This window comes from Eutrema salsugineum, unplaced genomic scaffold, assembly GCF_000478725.1.
Source record: "Eutrema salsugineum unplaced genomic scaffold, Eutsalg1_0 scaffold_12, whole genome shotgun sequence".
NCBI classification, from domain to species: domain Eukaryota; kingdom Viridiplantae; phylum Streptophyta; class Magnoliopsida; order Brassicales; family Brassicaceae; genus Eutrema; species Eutrema salsugineum.
The window spans coordinates 6,150,905-6,172,463 of NW_006256895.1; the positions used below are offsets into that span (position 1 = coordinate 6,150,905).

Below are 21,559 nucleotides of genomic sequence, written 5' to 3' on the forward strand. Positions count from 1 at the left end.
CTTGAAAGAAGGATGGGTTCAAGGTGAGGGAACTGATCCATGATGCGGATTCAGCTACTTGAGCTAAGGAAAAAGGGTGGTAAAAACAATGGTTCTAGCTCAAGTATGTATATCGGTATCCACAAGCTTTTTCAAACAATGCATCACAAGATATTTTCAAGTCAAGTTCAAGGTTCCCATTTAATTAGAGTTGAGTTCAATTCAAACTTGCTTCTCAGATTCAGATCATTTCAGACTTTGCAAGCACAGAAAAAGATTCACAAGCATATTCAGTTCAAGTTCTCAAAGTGATTTATTCTCTAGAAAACCTATCATTACTCCCTGCAAAATGCAACCTACATGAACATGCAATCTAGACTCAATCCTAAAAATGAGAATGCAACTACATGATCATTTTTTTGTGAAAATTTTTCAGTTTTTTTTTTCAATTTTTTTTTTTGGTTTTTATATGCACTTAGATGAGACTACATGAATATGCAACTAGAATGTGACTCAAGACTAAAAGTGTAAAATAAGAACAGAGAAAACATGATTAGTAAAAGATGAAACTCCTCCCCCACACTTAAATAACACAGTCCCTTGTGTTATAAAAGCATGAGAAAGGAGTTAAAAACAAAGCAAACAAGTAAAATGCAAAAAGAAAAAGAAAATCTACATGCATATTTACAAGGTTTAGAGTGTTACCTAAGAGCTGTTGAAGTCAGACCCCAATGAGTAAGAGGGGTTTGAAGTGTGATCGGATGGTGTCTCCCAAGAGTGATGGCTTGCCTCATCAGACCCGTCGTCAAGATCCACCCAAGTGGTTCCATATGTGACCAGTGCTGTGCAGTTCATGGAACTCTCTCCAACTTCCTCTCTGTTCCTTGGTGAAACTGGTGCTGGAGACCCACCTTTGCAAGGGTTTTCAAGCTTCTTAATCCTCTTCTTCATCTCCTTGATGCACTTGGCCATCTTGTGGATGGTTTTGTCTTGGTACTTGCACCATTGTTGGAGAATACCAATCTTTTGTTGAGCTCTGAACCCTGAAGTGCCTGGTTCCTCCCAGTTGTAATAATCAAAGTGGTAACTGTTTCCACCAAAACGTTTTTGAGGTGGAGGCAGATCAGCATCTTGAGCACCAGCAGCACTTGTGGTAGCATCTTCAGCGGTTGCTCTCTTTCCCTTGGAGGCTTCTTCTCTGCAAGCTTGCTTGTATGTGAGGATTGGTGGATCAGTTTGGACATTGTACAGCTCTTCCTTCAGCAAGAAGAAGTGAATGTTCCTCTTAACTTGGACTGTGGTGATGGAGAGATTGGGCAGGAGAGTTTGTGCTGGCTCACTGATGAGAGTCTTGAAGTTGTATACTACCTTGGTGATATATTCATAAATTGCATCATTTAATGTACATATTCTAGTCAAAATCATGTCTCATTTGCATGCATTTTAGGTCTTTAGGCATTGTTTTAGGACTTAGGAGATTGCATTAGGTCCAAGAGAGTTTTGCATGTTTTGGAGTGTTAAACAGGTGCTTTTGGGGCCAATTTGGAGTGGATGATGTGATTCAGATGAAGAAATGGAGTTGGAATGATCAAAAATGGTGAAAAGGAGCAATTTTGGGTTTCTCGGCAAAATGGTGTACTGAAGGTCGAAGGTTCTCGACCAAAATCCTTCCCGCGGGTAGCTTTCTCGGCCAAAAACACGTACCGCGGTCAAGTCTCTCGGCCAAAATCTCCGGGTGCAGACACGTTTCCGAAATCGCCTGTCCGGGGAACCTTCCGGTCAGATTTAGCTGTCGGAGTCTTCATAAAAGTTGGAGATAATTGCGTCAAGAGTTCTTAACAGTTGGAATCAAGGAATTTGGACCACGGAGCTGAAAGATATGGTAATCGTAAGACGAACAGGTCTCGCACTCATTCCAGAGCAATCCGATATTCCTGAATGATCGCCTGTCCGGGGAACCTTCCGGTCCGATTCAGATGTCGGGTGCTTCATAGTCGTTGGAGAGGATTTGATCACGGTCTCATAGCAAGCGGAATCGTGGAATTCGGACGCGTGAGCAGAGAGTTAAGCTCGTCGGAAGGAACCCCTGTCTCGCAGCTGTTCCGGACCAAGCAGATCAGTTCTGAAGAATGCGAAGGACGGTGTACTTCCAGGCCGATTCAGTTTCCGAGGTCTTCATGAGAATCAGAGACAATTGAGTCTTCTTTCCAGAACGTCCAAGAGCATTCGATTAGGAGCTATGAGCAGGAAGATACGGTCTCCGGAATGGACACATGTCTAGACGCCTCTCTCTGGTCGTGTAAATGCACTGCAAAGATGTGCCCTCCAGGAAGCCTTCCACTTCCCAAGCACCGAGGCTTCCTTCACCAAAATTGGGGAGAAATGATCCCTCTGTCATCTGCAACCAAAATCACTCAATTCGGACAATTATCTTAGAAGTTACACTCTCCGGAATACGAAGTGGTCCAAGCTGCTCTGAATGCTGCGAGATGGTCTTGCGACTTGGTTAACTCGCAAGCCTGAAGACGAATGCCTGGAAATTGACGCTGCGAGTTGAGAAGTGCGGGTAAGCTATCAATGGATGAGGTCTGAGGCTCCCGAGCAAGAAAATTGCTAAGTCCACAATACTGCGACTTGGGCATGCTACCTGGGAGACACTGGAACCAAGCCGCATGATCATTCGCAATTTACTCCGACTTGAGCCTGCGACCTGGGACTAGGGATGACCAAGTCGCACATGTACATTCACCAGAAACCTCCTTGGTCCTGCGAGTTGAAGAAGAAGAAGATTAAGCCGCAGCAAGACTCGCAAAACACTCCTACTTGGGCGTGCAGCTAAGACAAAGCGATTTAAGTCTCACAAGACAAGTTCTTCATTTACTGCGACTTGGGCGTGCTACCTGGGAGGCACTGGACCAACCCGCAGTAATTCCACTTTACCCACTAAAGCCGGGTCAGGACCCGGTTTGTTCCGGGCTGACCCGGTTCATTAGCACTTAGTATATATAGCTTTTTGGAGAAAAAAACCCTAGGGAGGTTATCTTCTATCTTAGTTTCTCTCTAATTTTCTTTCCCCTTTGGTTAAAAAACGAGTTTGTTAAGATATATCTGAAGGGATTTGATCATTCCAAAGCTGTATCTTATCATCTCATCATCTCATCATCTCATTTCTGCTTCTAATCATGATTAACATCATCTCTTGCAAAATATTAGATGTGTTCTTCATGATTAGTGAGTAGTCATCTTTTAAACTTCTAGGGGTGTAGATTAGGGTGCTTAGATGTTTGATTTGTGATGGTTAGGGTTTAGATTCTCATTTCATTTCCTTAGTTAGCTGCTCCTAATGCCTGATTTCCTTGGGAAAGTGAAATCTGGGTTCATAGGCATTTCATGCACCAAAAGTGTTTGATGAAATGCCTGAAAGAGCTAACTTAAGGGTTTATGTTTTAAATGCCATGGGAATGTTTGTTTGAAGCATAAATGACCTATTAGAACTGTTTCTTAATGCTCATTAGTTCATATTTCACAAATGAGAATTTGGTTTGAAAGTGGATTAGTGTAGAGATTAATGCCTTCATGAGAGGATTAGTCTAGATTAGAGTTCTAAGTTGAAATGTTTGAGATCATGTGATTGCTTGTTATGTCTTTCTGTATAAGATTCAGTCTTCTTGGTTGAGAGATTGTTTGGTCACTTATTAGGCTTGATGCATTATGCTTGTTGATTTGCTTGATTATATCTAATGGTTGTTAGACTTGATTAAGTGATTAGCAAAGGGATTATTGTCATGGGAATGAATTAATCTGATTAAGAAGCCTAGACTAAAGAGTAGCAAGTGTTGCATTATATTCTTAGCATCATGAATCAATATCTAAAGCACCCTAATCAATGATCACATCTAGAGGTTTAGCTTTTATCATTTGCTTAATCACCATCATCTTATTGAGCTTGCTTTAATTACTTCCTTATCATTGCTTGTTCGTTTCTTGTTTATGATTTCATTTGTTACTTGTTATCAAAAACCTGTCTTGACCACTTGACTTAAGAACTTATCACATAAACTAGTGCCTAACTACCACACATATGGATTGACACCCCTTATACTACTTTGACAAGGGGATTGATAACCCTTCTTAAGGCCTAAAAAATCTTAGTTATCAATTGGCGCCGTTGCCATATTGTGTGGGGATTGTTAGCATTAGTTTCTGATATAGTTTTTGAGATCAAGTTTCTTTTATTTTACTGATCACCTTTCAACCTCTGTCTTTGTTTTCAGGTTTATGATCACAAGAAGCCAAGCCAGAAGACAAAGAGAAAGAGCTGTTCACTTGGAGAGGTTAGGAATGAATCAGCAAGTTGGGAATGAGCATCAGGCTCAAGAAGCTGATCAAGGTCAAAGAGCTGGTAATGGGATTGGAATTCAGGCTCAACAGGCTCAGGTCCATCAGGGACACGCTCAGGGTAACCAGAACCAAGACCAACCTCAAGTTAACCAGCCACAGCCCCACCCAAACCCACCCATACGTCATCAGCCCCAACCAGTCTTTGTTGGTGAGAATGACCGAGCTTATGCACACCAGTATGGAGCAGGAATCAGGCCACCTCCTGTCCAAAACAACAACTTTGAGGTGAAGGCCTCTTTGATCAATATGGTTCAGAATCAGAAGTTCCATGGCTTACCTATGGAGGATCCCTTGGAGCATCTGGATCAGTTTGACAGAGTTTGTGATCTCACTAAGATCAATGGGGTATCTGAAGACAGTTTCAAACTGAGATTGTTCCCATTCAGCCTTGGAGATAAGGCACATCAGTGGGAAAAGAACCTCTCAAGAGGATCCATCCACACATGGGAGCAATGCAAGATTGCCTTTCTATCCAAGTTCTTCTCAAGCTCAAGGACTGCAAAGCTAAGGAACCAGATTTCCAGCTTCACTCAACATTCTAATGAGACCTTTGGAGAAGCTTTGGAAAGGTTTAGAAGCTACACAAATCAGTGCCCACATCATGGCTTTTCAGAAGCCTCTCTCCTTAGCACTTTGTATAGAGGAGCTGTTCCTAAGATCAGGATTCAGTTGGACACAGCATCAAATGGAAATTTCTTGGCAAAAGAAATTAATGCAGCTCTGGAACTTGTTGAGAACTTAGCCATGAGCCAAGACACTTATGGGGAAGATTATGATAGAAGCTATAGAGGAGAAGATGCTTGTAGACAACAAGAGCTGGAAGAGAAGATCAAAGTGCTGAATATCAAGCTTGACAAAGCCCTAGCTACCACTCAAAAGCCTATACACTATGTGAGTGAGGAGAAGAGATGCTTCACAAATATCAATGAAGAGGGTCTCACTCAAGAGGAGTTGCATTTCATTGGAAATCAAAACAAGTTCAATGGTTACAACAACTTCAACAACCACCAGAACTTGTCCTATAGGAGCAACAATGTGGCCAACCCCCAAGACCAAATATACCCTCCTCAAAGCTTTGTTCAACAGAATCAGTACCAAGGTAACTCCCAAGGTCAACAGGGTTTTCAGCAACCAGCGGTTCAGAATCAAGGGAATAGCTTCACAAATCAAGTCAGCCTACAGCCAAAGGCTCCACCTCCTGGTTTTGGCCCACCAACTGTTCAACAAAGTCCTGATTTCAATGTTCTTCTCCAACAGCTCTTACGAGGACAACAAAAGATGGTATCTGACCTGGAGACACTGGGCACTGAACTAAAGTCTATTAAAAAGAACAAGGGCATCTGCACTTCTGAACCACAAGTCTCTCTTCCTGGTAAAGCTCTTCAAAACTCAAAAGATTATTGCAATGCCATCTACTCCAATGAGGACCATTCAGCTGCTGTGCAAGAGATTGAAGACCTCCTTTATGGTCAAGTTTTTACTGAGAATGCACACACTCAAGTAGATGAGGACACCATTATAGATGATTTCATGGGCTTCTTACATGAACTCAATGAGGACATTGAGAGCAAAAGTGTGGGGGCAGCCGGTTCAGTTCTTTCTGTTCAGCAAGGGAATGATTCAGTGTCTATTGAAACAAAGGAGCTGCCAACTGGTCAAGCAAAGCTAACAGATTGTGCCTCCACCTCTGAATCAACTCAGATGAAGCCCACCTCCCTCCCAAAGCTAGGCAACCTAGGGAAGTTCACCATCTCTTGCACTCTTGGAAACTTTAGAGTTGAGAATGCTTTGTGTGATTCAGGCTCAAGTGTGAGTATAATGTCTAAAGATATGATGGAGAAGCTAAAGGTCAAGTCTATAACGTCCTACCCTTCTTCTATCACCTTTGGTGATTCCTACTCCAAGAAACCATATGGATTTTTAGAAGACTATCCACTTCAAGTTGGTGAATGTGTAATCCCCACTGATTTTGTCATCATGAAGATGAAGAAGACCAAAGAGCTCCCCCTATTGCTTGGAACTGCATTTCTCAACACCACTGGTGCAATGATTGACTTTGACACTCAAAGAGTGGTGCTTACAAAGGTGGATAAGGATGCCTTTTACCCTGTTCAACCACCTTTAGCTGAATTTTGTGGATCAGTTGTTCAAGAGATAGAACCCCCTAAGGTACTTGAGATGAAGTATGTAGGAAGTGCTGGGATTTTAGGTGGATCCCAACCTCTCTCAGCTGTGGAAATGGAAAAAGAACCTCACACCAACTCTGTTTACAAGGATGGGACTGAACAGCCATTGATCAGAGAAGAAGACATCTTGCTCTCATGGTCTCCTACACTTAGTGATCTAAGGATGATTAACACCAAAAGTGATGGCTCAGCATCAGAAGACAAGAGTATTAAACCTGATCTTTCTTCTCAAGACTTTGATCTCACTCTTTGGGTTGATGATGATGGTTCTCTGAAGTATAAGCTGGATTGCAATGGGAAGCCAGGTCTGTTTGCTGAAGTGAGGGCATGTCTCACAAGGGCCATCTTTGATAAAGACCCAGATGGTATTCAAGAGCTGGTGGACAAAGGTCTCAAGGTGGGATCTCAAGGACAAAGGTCTAATGGTTCCCAAAGGCAGCAAACCAACTCAGCTTTCTTGCTCAGGACCATTGAAGTGCTGAAGAGCATCAGTGCTCAACCTCACCCCAGCTGAAAACAGGTTTTTCAAAGTCAAACTTAGTGACTTTAAACAAAGTGCTCTTGGGAGACACCCCAAGCTTATCCTTGTATATAATCTTTTTATTCTTTTCTCTCATTTCTTTTTATGTTTTAGGATCTTTTGATGGGTTTTGTGAGTTGGTCTCAGGTTCTAGGTGATTTTTGGAGGACATAGCTCAGTGATGAATGGAATGGAGCATGTGAGAGAGCTGAGAGAAGTGTTTAAGGACTGAAAAACTTGGAGAACGCCTCAGTGCTACCTAGGTGTGCGGTTTGGATCAAGAAGAGCCCAGGCCGCAGCAGGACTCGCAATTTACTCCGGCCTGGGCGTGCTACCTAGTGAAAGATGTCCAGGCCGCAGCAAAAGAAGAACAGGCCAAGAGTTCTAAGTCCCAAACTCTGCTACCTGGTGCTGCGGCCTAGAAACAAGAGAAGCCAACCCGCACATCCATTCGCAAAACACTCCAAGTTAGGTGTGCTAGCTGGGAAAAGAGAAACCAGGTAGCAGCATAAGAAGATTGGCCAATTTTCTAAGTAAAAAAAACCTGCGGCTTAGGTGTGCTACCTGGGAAACACAAGACCAGGCCGCCGCAAGGGAGTTCAGGCCAACCCAAATCCATCTCCAGTGGTGTCTGGCCTCATCTGGTGCAGATACTCACTCCCCTTTTGCACAAGAACCACACCAGGTATCACTCCAAACACTAGTACATGAGCATTTAACATTTTTCTTTATCTTTTGCATTTCATGTTTGATTTTTTTCTCTTTCTCATGCTTTTATAACACAAGGGACTGTGTTATTTAAGTGTGGGGGAGGGGTTTTGTGTTTACTAATCATGTTTATTCTGCTCTTATTTTCCTTTTCACTTTGAGTCTCATTTTGCATTCATCTAAGTGCATATAAAAACAAAAAAAATGGAAAAATCTGAAAAATTTTCACAAAAAAATGCACATGCAGTTGCATTCACATTTTAGGATTGAGTCTAGTCTGCATTTTCATATAGGTTGCATCATATGCAAATGGGAGTAATGATAGGTTCTTTCCTTGAGAGTACATCACTTTGAGAATTTGGATTAAATATGCTTGTGAAATGACTTCTTTGCTTGCAAGGCTTGAAATGGTTTGAATCTGAGAAGCAAGTTTGAATTGAACTCAACTCTAATAAGTGAAAACCTTGAACTTGACTTGAAATTATCTTTGATGAATTGTTTGAATAAGCTTGTGGATACCTATATACATATTTGAGCTAGAATCCTGTTTTGACCACCCTCTTCCTTAGCTCAAATAGCTGAGTCCACATCTGGATCAGTTTTCCTCACCTTGAACCCATCCTTCCTTCAAGCCAAATGTTTGTGTGTGATTGAAAGGCCACCTTGGATCAAACTTAGCAGAAAGTGTTAGGTTTAGAGCGACAAGGGAAAGTCTCATTGAGTGTTAAGTTCCATCATCAAGGAGCTGAGAGATTTGGTGAGAACTAAGTGTGGGGGAATACTTGTTGGTGAGTGGAAAAAGGAGAGATGAGTGGAAATAAAAGGAGAATGGTGAGAACTAGGGGATAGAAAAAGAAAAGAAATCAGTCTTGGAGTTTTGAGTCAAGAAAGTGAGCTCTAGTGTTTTGAAAAGAAAAAGTCTAGCCTCTAAGTGAAAAGAAAAGAAAAGAAGCCCAAGAGCTCAAATGTTTTAAAAAGAAAGAAAAAGAGGCTAGAGGTTACAAAAGAAAGTGAAAAAGAGCTATGTAAAGTTTGGACTCCAAGACTTGAGTGTGAAAATGAAAAGTGAGTCCCCTAGTGAGAGGAAAATGAGTGTGGAAAGTGAGGATCTTGAGAGGTTGAGCAAGTGAGAAAGCTTTGAGTAGAGTGTGGGGTGGGATGAGTCCTTGCCCTTGTATGCATAGGTTGCTTTTTACCTTTAGCATTCTGCCAAAGTTTGATCATTCATAGAGAGATCCCCTTGCTGCATTGAACCCACTCAGGCGCTGATGAGATCATTTTAGTCTCATTACCTCACCCTAGCCAAACTTTGCTTGTTTGAACATTGCATCATTTGATCCACTTGGTAAAGAGCTTAATGAATGTCAAAGAGTTGAGGAATAAGAGACCTTGTGGAGATTACTGTTGAGTTGATACATCAGAGTATGGTCTTGCATTGCATATTGAGCATGAACTTGAATTCTCTTAGTTGTCACTTTTCTCATTCAAAGGAAATATGAAATCCCAATCCATTCAACCTCTCTCTCTCATTTGTTCTTTTTGCTTGAGGACAAGCAAAGGATAAGTGTGGGGGAGTTGATATATTCATAAATTGCATCATTTAATGTACATATTCTAGTCAAAATCATGTCTCATTTGCATGCATTTTAGGTCTTTAGGCATTGTTTTAGGACTTAGGAGATTGCATTAGGTCCAAGAGAGTTTTGCATGTTTTGGAGTGTTAAACAGGTGCTTTTGGAGCCAATTTGGAGTGGATGATGTGATTCAGATGAAGAAATGGAGTTGGAATGATCAAAAATGGTGAAAAGGAGCAATTTTGGGTTTCTCGGCAAAATGGTGTACTGAAGGTCGAAGGTTCTCGACCAAAATCCTTCCCGCGGGTAGCTTTCTCGGCCAAAAACACGTACCGCGGTCAAGTCTCTCGGCCAAAATCTCCGGGTGCAGACACGTTTCCGAAATCGCCTGTCCGGGGAACCTTCCGGTCAGATTTAGCTGTCGGAGTCTTCATAAAAGTTGGAGATAATTGCGTCAAGAGTTCTTAACAGTTGGAATCAAGGAATTTGGACCACGGAGCTGAAAGATATGGTAATCGTAAGACGAACAGGTCTCGCACTCATTCCAGAGCAATCCGATATTCCTGAATGATCGCCTGTCCGGGGAACCTTCCGGTCCGATTCAGATGTCGGGTGCTTCATAGTCGTTGGAGAGGATTTGATCACGGTCTCATAGCAAGCGGAATCGTGGAATTCGGACGCGTGAGCAGAGAGTTAAGCTCGTCGGAAGGAACCCCTGTCTCCCAGCTGTTCCGGACCAAGCAGATCAGTTCTGAAGAATGCGAAGGACGGTGTACTTCCAGGCCGATTCAGTTTCCGGGGTCTTCATGAGAATCAGAGACAATTGAGTCTTCTTTCCATAACGTCCAAGAGCATTCGATTAGGAGCTATGAGCAGGAAGATACGGTCTCCGGAATGGACACATGTCTAGACGCCTCTCTCTGGTCGTGTAAATGCACTGCAAAGATGTGCCCTCCAGGAAGCCTTCCACTTCCCAAGCACCGAGGCTTCCTTCACCAAAATTGGGGATAAATGATCCCTCTGTCATCTGCAACCAAAATAACTCAATTCGGACAATTATCTTAGAAGTTACACTCTCCGGAATACGAAGTGGTCCAAGCTGCTCTGAATGCTGCGAGATGGTCTTGCGACTTGGTTAACTCGCAAGCCTGAAGACGAATGCCTGGAAATTGACGCTGCGAGTTGAGAAGTGCGGGTAAGCTATCAATGGATGAGGTCTGAGGCTCCCGAGCAAGAAAATTGCTAAGTCCACAATACTGCGACTTGGGCATGCTACCTGGGAGACACTGGAACCAAGCCGCATGATCATTCGCAATTTACTCCGACTTGAGCCTGCGACCTGGGACTAAGGATGACCAAGTCGCACATGTACATTCACCAGAAACCTCCTTGGTCCTGCGAGTTGAAGAAGAAGAAGATTAAGCCGCAGCAAGACTCGCAAAACACTCCTACTTGGGCGTGCAGCTAAGACAAAGCGATTTAAGTCTCACAAGACAAGTTCTTCATTTACTGCGACTTGGGCGTGCTACCTGGGAGGCACTGGACCAACCCGCAGTAATTCCACTTTACCCACTAAAGCCGGGTCAGGACCCGGTTTGTTCCGGGCTGACCCGGTTCATTAGCACTTAGTATATATAGCTTTTTGGAGAAAAAAACCCTAGGGAGGTTATCTTCTATCTTAGTTTCTCTCTAATTTTCTTTCCCCTTTGGTTAAAAAACGAGTTTGTTAAGATATATCTGAAGGGATTTGATCATTCCAAAGCTGTATCTTATCATCTCATCATCTCATCATCTCATTTCTGCTTCTAATCATGATTAACATCATCTCTTGCAAAATATTAGATGTGTTCTTCATGATTAGTGAGTAGTCATCTTTTAAACTTCTAGGGGTGTAGATTAGGGTGCTTAGATTTTTGAATTGTGATGTTTAGGGTTTAGATTCTCATTTCATTTCCTTAGTTAGCTGCTCCTAATGCCTGATTTCCTTGGGAAAGTGAAATCTGGGTTCATAGGCATTTCATGCACCAAAAGTGTTTGATGAAATGCCTGAAAGAGCTAACTTAAGGGTTTATGTTTTAAATGCCATGGGAATGTTTGTTTGAAGCATAAATGACCTATTAGAACTGTTTCTTAATGCTCATTTGTTCATATTTCACAAATGAGAATTTGGTTTGAAAGTGGATTAGTGTAGAGATTAATGCCTTCATGAGAGGATTAGTCTAGATTAGAGTTCTAAGTTGAAATGTTTGAGATCATGTGATTGCTTGTTATGTCTTTCTGTATAAGATTCAGTCTTCTTGGTTGAGAGATTGTTTGGTCACTTATTAGGCTTGATGCATTATGCTTGTTGATTTGCTTGATTATATCTAATGGTTGTTAGACTTGATTAAGTGATTAGCAAAGGGATTATTGTCATGGGAATGAATTAATCTGATTAAGAAGCCTAGACTAAAGAGTAGCAAGTGTTGCATTATATTCTTAGCATCATGAATCAATATCTAAAGCACCCTAATCAATGATCACATCTAGAGGTTTAGCTTTTATCATTTGCTTAATCACCATCATCTTATTGAGCTTGCTTTAATTACTTCCTTATCATTGCTTGTTTGTTTCTTGTTTATGATTTCATTTGTTACTTGTTATCAAAAACCTGTCTTGACCACTTGACTTAAGAACTTATCACATAAACTAGTGCCTAACTACCACACATATGGATTGACACCCCTTATACTACTTTGACAAGGGGATTGATAACCCTTCTTAAGGCCTAAAAAACCTTAGTTATCACTTGGTACCCACTCTTCCCTGAAAGGAAGCCAATCTTACACAAATGTGCTTCATTAATCAGATCAAACTTTGCCTTGTTCTCCTTGAATCTGTACCCCTTGGCTTTCAAAATCTTTGTTACCACCCATCCATGGGCCAGCTTTGCATCTTGCTTTGTAGAACCCCAAATGCACTTTTTGTAGAACATCAAAGACCTTGCCAATTGAGAGGCAAGGCAAAGTGGGTATTCATACCCTTCATAGGGTTCCCCATCTTCATGAGTTGGCATCAGCTGTTTCAGCCCCACACCAAGAAGCATCAGATCGCCTTTGTGAACTCTTCCAACATCGATTTTGAATTAGAAGCTGTGAGAGAGAATCTTGTGAACATATCTCAGCACTGGATTCCTTATCCAAGAGGACTTAGCTGTTCCAGCTGTGTACTTCCCAGAAGCAATTGATCTCCATAGAAGTTGGACCTCACCTTTTCTGAGATTGAACTGGTTGGAGAGAAGTTCATTTCTAGGTGTTGAAAACCCAAAAATCTCATTCAATTCTCTGAATGACACTGAATAGTCCTTCCCTTTCACAGTAAACTCCACATGTCCAAGCCCATCTCCTTGAATAATTCTTGAATCCCTTGGGTAGTAAATTAAAGCTTCAAAGGAAGCCAAGAACTCTTGAGACTCCTCTTCATAAGCGATCTCTCTCATCTCGAAAAGTGACTCAACACCCATGTTCCCAAGCAAAGTTTTGACATCTTCATAGATGCCAATCTTCTTCAGAAAGTCCACATCAGGGAACCTCCCTTGCTGGACCTCTATCTGTTGAAACTTAGCCAGATAATCAAGTGTTTCTGGTTCAGTTTTCTTGAACCTCTTTGATCCCTCTTCAATGGTGCCTTGTGAACCAGCAGCTGAGCTGCTTGAGTCACTTTCAGTCTGTTCACTCTCAGATACCACAGCCAACTGTTTCCCCTTCTTCTTGGAACCAGAAGCAACCACTAAAGCTTTTCCTTCATGCCTTGTCCTTTTTGGCGCTGGGTCACACTTCCCTTGCTTTGTGGTATTCTTTGCTCCTTGACCTTTTTCTCTTGGCTGTGAAGATCCTGAGACCAAACCCTTGCCCTTTGATTTGGTACCCTTCTTCTTGGCCAAAGAGTTGGTTCTTTCAGTCATCTGCCAAGAGATTCTCAAAAACAATGTTAGTACAAGAATAAGCTTCACAAAATTCTCCAAAATTTTGAAAAAATTTGTTGCAAGAATCGATTTTAAAACCACATAAACAAGTTTCTCAAGCCAAGAATCAATCCAATAAGTTCATAGCAATGCAAAGCAAGGACTCAGCAAGAAACCAATGCATCTTTTTGTTTAAAAAAAAAATCGATTTTTTTCATGAATTACTTGCAACAATTTTCAAAACTCAAACAAGGAATTACCAACAAAGTGCTCTGTTTTCCAAGACTATCTAGCACCCTAGCATTTATAAAAATAACCCCAAGGTCTAAAACAACCTATCAAAATCGATTCCACACCTTGAAGTTCAAAAATCACCATTGAAGGACATGGAAAAAGATGAATTTTAACAGAATGAAATACCTTGGGATTAAGATGCAACGAGTTCGAAATGCAATCAGGATGATGTTAACAACAAAAAAACGAGCTCAGAGCACTTTGAATCAACAAATTTGGTGGAGAAATGAGAGAGATATGGTGAAAACAATGGAGAGAAATGAGTGAAAGAGTTGCAAACTCGGGTTTATGGTGAGGAAGAAGAGTGTGGGACAGGGTCAAGCCTTTGGACTGGTGGTCAATAGATCTATTTTGACCAGTTAAGGCTTTGACCCGTCCTTTTCTCGTTGACCGGCCTCCTTTCTCTCCTTTGTGCATCCGGGAACCGTCGGGATCGAGCCGCATGACCGTCTCGGTGTAGAACCAGAAATGTTTTTGTGCTACCTAGTTCCCTTGTGCCCAGCTAGCACAACTAAGGCGGAGTGATTTGCGACCATGTGTGCGACTTGGTCTTCATGCTTCCAGGTAGCAGGACCAAGGCGCAGGTTTTTGGACTTGCACATTTTAGCCTTTCTTCTCCCTTGCTGCGACCTGGAACCCTTCCTTCCCAGCTAGCACGACTAAGGTGCACACTCTTAACACTTAGGCGTCTCAGCATCCTCTTCATTTTGTGCGGCCTGGTCTTGTTTTTCCCAGGTAGCACGCCCGACCCGGAGTGAATTGCGAGTGGACGTGCGAGTTAAACTCCTTTGTTCCCAGGTAGCACGCCCATCTCGCAGGGTTGGTGACTTAAAACACTTCGGCTTTCTTTGTTTGGTGCGGCCTAGTCTTCATGCTTCCAGGTAGCACAACCATCTCGGAGTAAAATGCGGATCATCGTGCGACTTAGCTTCCATTCGTCCCAGTTAGCAGCTCCAGGTCGCAGCTTTTGTGACTTGAACTCCTCGGCCTCTCTTCCAATGCTGCGACCTAACTTCCATGTTTCCCAGCCAGCACACCTAAGCCGGAGTAAATTGCGAGCATATGTGCGACCTAACTCTATTAGTTCCCAGGTGGCATGACTAGGTCGCAGGTTTTTGGACTTCAGATATCTCGGCCATTCCTCTTTTGCTGCGACCTAGTTTCTCTTTTCCCAGCCAGCACACCTAACTCGCAGCTTTTGTAACTTAGATACCTTGGCCGTTCTCCTCATGCTGCGACCTGGGCTCCTTGTTCCTAGCCAGCACGCCTAACCCAGAGTGATTTGCGAGTCTTCATGCGGCCTGGACTCCTCTCTTCTTACCCGCAGCACCAGCTAGCACAACCTCGGACTTAGACATTTTGGACTGGTTCTGTTTGGTGCGGCCTAGTCTTCTTTCTCCCAGCCAGCACACCTAACCCGGAGTGAATTGCGAGTGGACGTGCGGCCTAGCTTCCATGCTTTCCAGGTAGCACACCTAACTCGCAGGTTTTGTGACTTAGACACTTCGGGCCTCTTCATGGTTTTGTGCGGCCTGGTTCCTCTTACACCAGGTAGCACGCCCAGGCCGGAGTAAATTGCGAGTTGGGCTGCGACTTAGCTTCCTTGGGTTTCAGGCCGCAGCACCAGGTAGCAGAGTTTGGGACTTAGAACTCTTGGCCTTTTCTTCTTCTTTCTGCGGCCTGGACCTCTTTCACCAGGTAGCATGCCCAGGCTGGAGTAAATTACGAGTCCTGCTGTGGCCTGGGCTCTTCTTGATAGGTAGCACTGAGGTGTTCTCCAAGTTTTTCAGGCCTTAAACACTTCTCTCAGCCCTCTCACATGCTCCATTCCATTCATCACTGAGCTATGTCCTCCAAAAATCACCTAGAACCTGAGACCAACTCACAAAATCCATCAAAAAGTTCTAAAACATAAAAGAAAAGAGAAGAAATCAAAAGAACTATGTACAAAGATAAGCTTGGGGTGTCTCCCAAGAGCACTTTGTTTAAAGTCTCTAAGTTTGACTTTGGAAACCTGTTTAACAGGCTGGTGGTGGATCAAGAAGGGGAACTGATGTAGCTTCCTCCTTCTTTTGTGAAACCAGATAATGCTTGATCCTTTGTCCATTTACCACAACCTCTTGACCATTCTTTCCTTCCAAGACAACAGCTCCATATGGCCGGACTTCAAGAACCTTAAAGGGACCGGACCATCTAGACTTAAGTTTTCCAGGAAACAACTTAAGCCTAGAGTTGAACAGCAACACCAGATCACCATTCTTGAACTCCCTTTTCAGAATATTTTGATCATGCAAAGCCTTGGTCTTCTCCTTATAGATCTTTGAGCTCTGAAAAGCCTCAAGCCTAATCTCCTCAAATTCATGGAGTTGCATGACCCTTTTCTCTTGAGCTGTCTTGATATCAAAGTTCAGCAACTTCACAGCCCACATAGCCTTGTACTCCAACTCAACAGGAAGGTGGAAGCTCTTGCCATATAGCAGATTGAAAGGTGATGTCCCAATTGGAGTTTTAAAGGCAGTCCTATAAACCCACAATGCATCATCTAGCCTTTTGCTCCAATCTTTTCTGCTTGAGCTAACAGTCCTCTCAAGAATGGCCTTGATCTGTCTATTAGATACCTCAACTTGGCCACTAGTTTGAGGATGATATGGAGTAGCTACCTTGTGTTTCACTCCATGCTTTCTCAACAAACCCTCCAAAGTCTTGTTCACAAAATGAGATCCTCCATCAGAGATAACAACCCTTGGAACTCCAAATCTTGGGAAGATAATGCTCTTGAAGAGCTTCACTACAACCTTGGAATCATTGGTAGGGGAAGCAATGGCCTCAACCCATTTGGACACATAGTCCACAGCAAAAAGTAAATGCTGATTCCCATAGGATGAAATGAAGGGCCCCATAAAGTCAATCCCCCAGCAATCAAAGATCTCAACTTCTAGAATTGGGTTTTGAGGCATCTCACTCCTCTTTGATATGTTCCCATGCCTCTGACAGGCATCACTTGCTGAAACCACCAACTGCGCATCTTTGAACATTGTGGGCCACCAAAACCCACTCTGAAGAACCTTTGCCACAGTCTTGAATGCTCCCATGTGACCTCCGAAAGCTGAACCATGACACTCTTGCAACACAGGTTGCATCTCCTCCTCAGCAAGACACCTTCTATACAGCTGATCTTTGTTAAGGACATAGAGGTAGGGCTCATCCCAATGGTATCTTTGAACTTCTCTGAAGAACTTCTTCCTGTGGTAAGCATATAATTCAGGTGGTTCCACTCCACAAGCAAGATAGTTCACAATGTCTGCAAACCAAGGCATCCTCCTCTCTTGAATGCTGCCCACTTCTTCAAACTCCAAATAAGAATGGACCACCATCAGTGATTCCTCAGGAAGACTGTCATTAAGAGGCACTTCAGAGTCAATTCTCAGCCTAGAGAGATGGTCTGCAGCTCCATTCTCTATACCCTTTTTATCTTGTACTTCCATATCAAACTCCTGAAGTAGAAGAACCCATCTCAATAGTCTTGGCTAAGCATCCTTCTTGGTCATCAGATACCTGAGGGCTGCATGATCAGTATATACAATAACTTTTGATCCCACCAGGTAACTTCTGAATTTATCAAAGGCAAAGACTATTGCCAACATTTCCTTCTCAGTAGTAGCATACTTCTCTTGTGCAGAGTCAAGTGTTCTACTAGCATAGTAGATGACATGAAGCTTCTTATCTTTCTTCTGGCCAAGTACAGCTCCAACTGCAAAATCAGATGCATCTGTCATAACTTCAAAAGGAAGGGACCAGTCTGGGGCTTGGACAATTGGTGCACTGACTAATGCATCCTTGATCATCTTGAAGGCCTCTTCACATTCAGCATCAAAGATGAAATCCACTTCTTTACACAACAGCTTTCTCAAGGGCCTGGCAATTCTTGAGAAGTCTTTGATGAATCTTCTATAAAACCCTGCATGCCCAAGGAAACTCCTTATCCCTTTGACTGAAGTGGGGGTTTGCAGGTTCACCATTACTTCTACTTTTGCTCTGTCAATCTCTATGCCGTTCTCAGATATCTTGTGCCCAAGAACTATTCCTTCCTGCACCATGAAGTGGCATTTCTCCCAGTTCAACACCAAGTTATGCTGCTCACATCTCTCCAAGACCTGTGACAAATTAGAGAGACAATCCGAGAAGGAGGAACCATAGTGATATGTCTATATTTTACATCATTTAGATTGCATTATAGAGTCCTCATCATGTGTTTTCTCATGTAAATTGAGTCTTTAGGCGTCAAAATAGGACTTAGGGCTTGCATTAGGTCCCAAAGAGTTTTGCATGTTTTGAAGTCCTTATCAGGAGCCTTGGAGACCAATTGGAGCCTAAGAAGAGGAACAGGAAAGAAAACGGTGAAGAAAAGGGTCAAAAATGATGAAAACCACTTGGAGGAATTTCTCGGCCAAATCTCGTACCGGCTGGTCGGAAACCTCGACCAAAATGTTTACCGGATGCTCATTACCGGCCAAAAACCTTACCGATCGGCCAGAATCGAATATCGAGTGCACAAATACCACGGGACAAGTTTTTGACCGAGGCAAGGATTTTTACGACCAAAAAGCTTACCGTGGTACACAGCCCTCGGCCATTTTCCTTACCGCGGGAAGGTTTTTACGACCAAAAGTTGCCCTTGCCCGCGCAATTCAGAAATCAGCAATCCGGGGAACCTTCCGGTCCGAATCAGTTGGCGGGGTCTTCACCAAAGTTGGAGATAATCAAGCAAAGATTCCAGAACAGTTGGAATAATCGAATTCGGACCAGTGGAGAGAAAGATATGGCTTCCGGAGCGTTCACCAGCCTTGCGCGTACCCGAGAACTGAACGGCGAACTTCAAAGATCATGGCGGACGGAGCTTTTCCTGTCCGAACCAGCTTACCCGGTCTTCATCAAAGTTCGAGATCCATGGAAGATCTTCTCAGAGCATTTGGAATCGCTCAATTCGGAGAAAAAGTTTGGAAGATAGGGGCTCCGGAGTTCACATCGGTCTAAAAGTCTATTTTCCGGTAATTTCAATGCGGCGCAAAGATGTGAAATCCAGGAAGCCTTCCGCTCCCCAAGCTCCGATGGTTTCTTCACAAAAGTTCGAGCTTATTGAGTCATCTTTACTGTGGAACTGGTCCCAGAGCAATTGGAGTCGTGTGCTGAAAGTTATCGCTTCCGGAAGGTGACATGGTCGATACAAGCCTAAAATGAGTTGCGATACGCGCTAAGTGTCTTCACAAGCCTCGGTATCTTTACCTTGGCATCACTCAAGTCGAGGCTCATATCTTGGAAGTATTTTGGACCAGACCTCGTCCCAAAGCCTTGGCATGATTAGATCGAGGCATGCATACGTAAAAACTGAAGCTGGAAACGACTAAGTGTTGAGAGTACACCTCGGTGTAATGACCTCGGCGTGCATGCCGGACTGTGTTCTCCCAAGCACCTCGACATCATGACCCCTCGACATTTTATCCCGAGGTTTCTTGTCACGAACCCAGAATCAAGAACAGAGTAGCTCAAGAACACACACGTGAGGATGGATCAAAGACTAGGGTTCATGCATGTTCTTGACGTGTTCTTCACGAGATCTTCATCCGGATCCTGACTCACGTGCACACCTCGGCATGAAGACCTCGGCTTCACTTTCCGACACACCGTGGCACTCACCCATCAACGGTTCAGTACCCGGTTTGTTCCGGGCTGACCCGCAACACTTTCCCTTTGCTATAAATACATTTTGAGACTAAAAACCTAGTTATCTTATCTCTTACCTGTTTTTAGCTTTAAGAACTTGCCTCCTTTGTGAAAACCAGATTAATCTAATCCGATATCTCGGTTTTACGTCTGAATCTTGTTCTTTCTTTACTCTTCTTTTATTATCAGCATTAAACTCCTAATCATGACCAGCTACACGTCTTGCAAAGGACTTAGTGAGCTCGTTATGATCAGTGAGTAGTCGTTTAAGCGACTTTAGATAAGTAGATTAGGGTGCTTTCAAGGTGGATTAATGGGTTTAGGTGTATAGTCTTGCATGTTTCATTCCTTAACCGACGAGATCTCTAGGCTGGATCCAAGCACATCACTTGAGGTTCAGATCTGAAACATATCTCGCATCAAAAGTGTTTGTAGAAATGTCTGAACCACTCGGTTAAGGGTTTAAGAGTCTTTCATCGCGAGGGTGATAGTTTGTTCTCTTAAATGACATATTTGAACTTGTCTAAAGTCTCTTCCTTTATTGCATATTATCATCATCTGAATCACCTGTTTGTTGTTTGCATCTTGCTTAGTTTAAATCTCTACTTTTTATTTACTTTTATTGCTTATTTGCCTGATTATCTTAGTCACCAAACTTTTACCTTCTTGTCTTGACTTTAGTGAACAAATGACATAGGCTAGTGTCTCGTTTACAAGCTTGGTTTGACACCCCTAATACTACTTTGACAAGGGGATTGATAACCCTTCTAAGAGCCTGAAAACTCTTACTTATCAATTGGCGCCGTTGCCAACTTGTAGGAGCATTAGTCTCTTGTTTGTTCTTGAGTTCAAGCTTTTCTTTCCTTTGTTTTACTAACTTCTTTCCAAGTTCTTGTTTTGTTTTCAGGTGCATGAATACCAAGTCTCGGAGCACAGGATCGCTTTTCCCATACGACGATAACATCGACAGATTGGAAAGGCGAGCTCGCGAGAGAGAACGGCACTTTGACTGACTTGGAATGGCAGAACAACAGAGAATGGAGCAACAAGCTCAGGCAGCCGAGCACCAGGCTCAGGCTAATCAGGCGCAGGCAGGAAGAAATGAACAACAAGCCTATGTTAATCAGCAACAGGCTCAAAGAAACGAACGGCTTGCTCAGCAAAACCAACACCAAGCGAATAGAAATGAACAACAAGCCCATCATGTTCATCCGCCACCGTCCCAAGTTCAGCGACAACATCCTCCAATCTATGTTGGAGAGAATGACCGAGCTAATGCGCACCAATACCGAGCTGGAATTCAAGCTCCACCAGTTCAAAACAACAACTTTGAATTTAAAGCTTCCCTGCTCAATATGGTGCAAAACTCAAAGTTCCACGGTCTGGCTGGAGAAGACCCTCTCGAACATCTAGATCAATTTGATCGGGTTTGCGACTTAACCAAGATAAATGGCGTCTCTGAAGATAGCTTCAAGCTACGCTTGTTCCCTTTCAGCCTCGGTGATACAGCACACCAGTGGGAAAAGAATATACCGAGGGGTTCTATACAAACCTGGGAGCAGTGTAAACTGGCGTTCTTATCAAAGTTCTTTTCCACATCACGCACGGCTAAGCTCAGGAATCTGATCTCAAGTTTCACGCAGCACAATAACGAGGGCTTTAGTGAAGCTTGGGAACGGTTTAGAAGCTACACACCACGGCTTCTCAGAGGCATCACTCTTGAGTACTTTATACGGAGGTGCACTCCCCAAGATCAGAAACCAAGTCGATACGGCTTCAAATGGAAATTTTCTTGGGAAAGAGATCAATGCGGCAATGGAACTAGTCGAGAACCTAGCCATGTCTAATGACACGTATGGAGAGGACTTTGATAGAGCAAACCGTACAGAGGGATCTAGTGATGAACAGCGCATGAAAAATGATATAAGAGAGCTTCAGAGTAAGCTTGACAAGGTTTTGATGGCGACTCAAAAGCCAATACACTTTGTAGGCGAGTTTGATGAGCAAGGGCCAAGTTTTGACAATGTTAATGAAGATGGTCTAACACAAGAGGAGCTGAATTACATAGGGAATCAGCAGAGGTATCAGCGGTTTAACAACTACAACAGTAACCCAAACCTCTCATACAGAAACCCGAATGTCGCTAACCCTCAAGACCAAGTGTACCCTGCTCAACAACAACAACAAAGCTATGCTCAAAAGGCTCCTTTTCAGAATACCTTCCAGCCCAAGC

The 21,559-nt window shown here is 43.1% G+C and overlaps 1 non-coding gene and 1 pseudogene across 1 annotated transcript; both read right to left on the bottom strand.

The window, feature by feature from the left end:
• Positions 1–4,881: 4,881 nt before the first annotated feature.
• Positions 4,882–4,988, bottom strand: LOC112089505. Its single transcript, XR_002901143.1, has one exon. It is a non-coding gene; the product is annotated as a small nucleolar RNA R71 (small nucleolar RNA).
• Positions 4,989–20,936: 15,948 nt separating this feature from the next.
• Positions 20,937–21,029, bottom strand: LOC112089581 (annotated as a pseudogene).
• Between the last annotated feature and the right edge of the window lie 530 nt (positions 21,030–21,559).